The sequence below is a fragment of the Haliotis rubra genome, unplaced genomic scaffold, assembly GCF_003918875.1.
Source record: "Haliotis rubra isolate DU_JTF1 unplaced genomic scaffold, ASM391887v1 Scf142, whole genome shotgun sequence".
NCBI lineage: Eukaryota > Metazoa > Mollusca > Gastropoda > Lepetellida > Haliotidae > Haliotis > Haliotis rubra.
Genome location: NW_025765359.1, coordinates 1,212,690 through 1,218,455, shown reverse-complemented (window position 1 = coordinate 1,218,455; position 5,766 = coordinate 1,212,690).

Sequence of the window (5,766 nt, the reverse complement as noted above, 5' to 3'; positions counted from 1 at the left end):
CGATATCAAACATCGGTTTCCTCCATGCACAGTATGAATGAAGCAAATATTGGTATTATCATACCTCACCACAAAGAACTTCTTAGAGCAACAGACCATGATACCCGCACCACATCCAGAAATTGATCTGCATTAGCCCAGTGCTATATGTGTTTGTTTGGATTTTTATAGAGATTTAGTACAAAATAGCAATAGACACAACTTCAGAATCTAAAGAGTAGTCAAACTTGATTATACTGATACATGGTGTTGGGTGATTTCTTCAGTTAACAAACTGACCTTCCCCGCAATGCTTTTGATGCCTCATTGATGTAAAACTCAAGCATTTAATGTAGTGATGCTTACATGTACTAGCTATGTTTATAGGACATTGTCAGTGGGAACAATGGTTGGTCACGCAAGGTAACCAGAAACTGGATGACATTTGGCTGGGACAGAAAGGGTACTTTCTACTTCAGTTGACTCTTCAGTTTACACGCTCTACCAATGACAACATCATGGACGGACATTGCCATCTTGCAACATAAAACATCCTACGTTAAAACATCGCTCTAAGTACCGTCTGTGAAGTAATCAGATCAGACACACGGCTAAAAGATTTTTCATTTTTCAATTAACTGCAGGAGCGCTCGTTGCTTTTTCGCAATGATGAGAAGCTCCAAGAGTTCTCATCAATGTCCGTATTTTTTTCATCTCATCATAAAATGTGATCCATAGCTAATGTAAACAAGTACAATAACCTACGTATCTTTTTTCAAAGTTTCTCCAAACTGTGAGCGTTTCCTTAAGCGACAACACAGAAGAAATGCTAATTCGACATGTGTGAAACCACTTTCCACTTACCCAAATGGTCATGAGAGAAGATGTACGGTCCAATTATCCATTTGTACAAGATGGAGGCAAATGATTCCAAATTAGACAAATTTGCTGTTTGTGGAGACATTTGTCATGAAGCTATCATTTCTTATTGTAACTCACATTTCAAACGAATTTCAATGTTCAAATCATGATTCGAACACAGTGAGTAGGAGAAATATTTCTTTGGACACTTGTCATGGAGCTTTAATTATGTGTTGTAAATCAAATTTCTCACTAAGTCTTTGCGTTTTTGGAAAGATTGCTTCCTTGTTGAAAAAAGACCCTGCTTCTAACATAGCGAGTAGGCGAAATATATCAATAGATTGGTTCGTCTTAGATTCTAAGATCAATATTTGAAGAACCTGGATGACCCTAAACAAATGGATTTCTTTCCCTAGCGTGTAATTGTTGGAGTACCTAATATCGTACCAAAAACATCATATGTATTGGAGTTAATTGCCAAGCGTACATGTCGTTTTTGACGTAATATGTTTAGTTAGTTATTTTCCACAAGCTATCTAAATGAACTTAGCCAAAGGGTGCCAATGTCTTTCCTTGGAGAGTGGACGGTCGATGCTGTGGTGCATGGCGCGGCATACCTAAAGATGTTAAGCTATGGCACTTGATGTTACCCTGCCTGGCGCTTAGATTAATAGGGGATAAAACAAGGACAGGACCTAAGAGTTCATATACTGCATCTGTGTTGGGTATTCATGTTAAACTGTAATACGGTGTCTCACTTGGCTGGCTCAAGCGGCTTTTGTTTTGACTACATTAAAGTCAAGCATGTGAGAGTACGTAGAGTGAGAAAGTTTGCTTGTAAGCCACTTTTAACACATTCCACCAATATCCCGATGGGGTATTCCCCTGTTTATACCGATGTGCTGGACCAAACCGACGAAACGGTGTAACCACCAGGTTACACAAAAGCCCCTCAAGCAAGTGTGACAAACATTGTGTCACATACCAGTTAAAATGGGACGGTCGTTGACACAAATATTAATGGAATTTGGCTTATGTTTTAAATGATTAACTGTTAGTCATGTTTTCCTGGACGTAGACAATCCACTTCGTCATCTAACTATGTATGGATTTTTCAATATCGCATCTCCATATGATTGCAATCCACTTCCTAACAAAGAGGCATTCAAAGCGTCTGATCTAACTATGAATATGGATGACTAACGATCTACAATATATAAACACGGATAACGAAGCTGCCTAAGATGTTCATGTTTGAGTGAATTGTGGTTTCAAATCGGGTTGTTTCACCGTCAGTTCGTGATTTCTGGGGAAAGTAAGCAGCTGAATGTGTGAATATGTCTGCTAATCTCCATGGCTTAGGCAACTGTTATTGCAAAGTTGATATCCGAAGTAGAGATAGCATTAAGAATGAGGACAATTTTATGGATATACAACTTCTTTATTCTGTATAGGCGACGTTTCGACATAGATCCTAATGTCGTTGTCACTTGCTTGTCCTCATTCTTCATCTCATTAACTTCTACAATGGCAAACAAAGACGTCATATGCGCATTAGTAAACTTCAAGTCCAAATGGGGCGGTGGGGTAGCCTAATGGTTAAAGCGTTGGCTCGTCACGCCGAAGACCCGGTTCGAATCCCACATGGGCACAATGTGTGAAGCCCATTTCTGGTGTCCCCCGCCGTGATGTTGCTGGAATATTGCTAAAAGCCAAACCAAACTCAGTCAGTCAGTCAAGTCCAAATGGAACATTCACATTCTACCTCCTTTCCAGTGGAACAACTTAATGCCCCAATCTTTTTCCCAACTCTGTCTAGCGGGCTTAATGAAATCATCTCACACGCTCACGTTGCTATTAGACTGTTTCCTTCGAATAACATGTTCAAGAAAGTGGTTGCAAAAAAACATTATTACTGAAATATATTCTTTATTTTCTGATCCATTCAAACACTAACTCGGAAATGCCAAAGGTGGCTCTCTCGTCCTGCAGCTTGTTTTGCAGTGAAGTTGTTTTTCTTGTCCCATAATATTGATGATATTTCATGATGGCACCACGAAAAGATATTTATACTGAAATACGTTTCCGAAAATGGCAAGTATTGAATTTCATGATACATGAATCCCCACTTGTGTCATTTTCTCAGAATTATTCAAGAAATAGAATCCATGGCGTAAAATGCTCATAAACCAGCTTACTTAGTATTCAGTTTGTTATATTTTACATCAAAAGTACTTCCTGTTATTTGTGTTATAGAAACATTACACGCCTAATGGGACATTGCAATTGGCTTCGAATGCATAGTTGCAGAATTAGGAGTGACAAGTTCTACATTTGGTATTATAAGTCTTTTTCCTTGTTACGTTTTCTTTCATATATTTATACATTGCAACAAAATGGCCACAATGTCGAAATCGTCTATTACATTGTGTAAGTGTTATTAATATAAACTTTATGTAACCTTACCTTAACTAGTATTGATGTCATGGCGGTTTGTGAGAATATCTACAAGTATGTAAGGACTTCTTCCGTGGTCAAGTAGATTCGACAAGGGTTGCCCGGACGCGTCAAACGAAAGACGTTTAAAGACGAGACCTGTTGTTTCCTGTCTGGCGCCTGGGATTAAGAGATGAAATAAACACTGATCGCCTCAGAGGCAGTATACATTGTGTGGTATTTTTGTTAGTACATTTTCATCCAGTCACAATCACAAATAATCTTGATGTACATATCCTTATCCAACTACTGGAGAATTAAAATTCGGCGGTCACTCACACATGGAGAAATGTCCGTTTATTTCACATCTTTGACAAAATCGTTTTGCCGATGCAACTATGCTTCCCGATATGCCGATCCCGTGAGTTGCCTAATACGGGAAGCATGTGTTGAAGAAATACAATTCTAACCCGGATATTCTTGTGACACATGACACCTAAATCAGTATATTATTTCAACAATTTTATATAATATACCTCTACTGCCAATTCAGTTGTGTAGAGGACAACGATCAATACGTAGTTGTTTTAAGACACTTCTCTGTGTACGGTGGAAACAAACGGGTTTAAGACGCCTGTGGCCAAAGTGCGGTCGGTACAGCAAAATAAATCTTTCTTTCCAGACTGGCCAACGCGCCCCAGCTCCATAAATGGCACCACTGAGCTGCCATAGTCTCAGCACATTACGAATTTAAAAGCTACAATACAGATTATGAAAGATGATAGCAGTTTGATGTGGCCCTGCGGGTCGGAGTATTGATGTATGGTATAGACACCCTGTGTGGAGACAGTGATAATGGTAAAGCATATTCCTGCGAGACCGGGCAATCATTACCCATACGACCATACATATATACGCCAGAAAGAAATCATACACAAGGATGGTGTATTATTGCACACGTATTCCAACAATAAATCAGCTTTTGCGATCATTTTTATCTACGTTTGTACCATACATGTATACGCCAGAAAGGGCTCATACGGACGGCTGGGTATGTTTCTGCGCAAAGGTTTCAACAATGGATGAGTGTTTGCGGTCATTTTGACCTGCGTTTGTTTAAGGTCTGAGGTTGGCATGTCACGTCGTGTCTATATTCCCAAGTCCTTGGTCTGATTAAGCATTGATTTCCTGATTGTACTGGCGTTTTACGGATACACTGCACACATATTGTAACAATGGACCAAAGGATGAGGTCATTCTGACATGACTTCGTACAAGGGAACTGAGGCGGTCGTGTCACGTTGAAGCTGTATTTCCAATCTCTTCTTCTTGTTAAACACTGTTTGTTAGTTGTTTAACGCCGCACTCAGCACTATTCTAGCTATATGGCGGCGGTCTGGACGGTCAGGACGAGACAGTCAACAGCATGAACATCGATCTATGCAATCGGGATACGATAACGTGTCAACCAATTCAAACAGAGTACCCGATCCCTTTGATTGTCTCTTACGTCAAGCATGGGGTGCGCTGCATATAATAAAACCTAAATCATATTCTGTTCCGAATTTGGAGAACCATTTTGCAAATATTACGTACTCTTGTTTTGCATTATTTTACTAGGAACCGTCCCAAATCATATTTGAAAATCAACCATTGGCGAGAAAGTTAGTGTCCTTGTGGCAGGAGGTATCAGAAAGCTTAACTTTAGACCAGGTTTATAAAACCAATATTTAATGCACAAACGTCAGTAAGTGTCTTCACCTTTAATTCTTATGTTAGCTACCAATTAAAACAAGGACATGATCCTTTCATTCAAGCTTTCGCGCATGGTCTCCTGATGGGGAAAGCGAGAAAAGCTTTCCCACCCGGTACCCACATATGAAAAAGCAACCCGACCCTTTGATGTCGGAAACAACTGTGCCATACCGCATCCCTCCTTACCGTCCCCATGATTAATTTGCCTCATCAGCAACCCCATAAGACTACTTCATAGAGAAACGTGGATGTAAGCCTATCCGTTCAAAGGAAATTGAACGTAATGTTGAATGGAATTCTGGATATGAAGAACGACTCTTGAGAATATTGACGATAACACATAGGATGTTTGAGTTTCCATTTTGTACAGTAGCATCTTGAATATGATACCTCTAATAGTTTAGTTTAGATTATAGCATTAGGAATACATTGGACATGTTTTAAATAATTTACTTCTGGACAGATTAAAGCAAATATTGTTATATTCATACCTCACCACACAGAACCTCTTACAGCAACACGTCATGATTCCCGCACCTCATACAGGGATTAATGTGCATCAACCAATCCCTATAGTTCTTTTTGGAGATTTGGAATCCATTAAAAATAAGAATGGACACAACTTCAGGGTTTATAGATTAAAATTGATGCATGGTGTTGGCTGATTTCGTCTTCAGTTAATATATTGACGCTACTCCCAGCATTGCATTTGATACGTCACAGATACCAAACTCA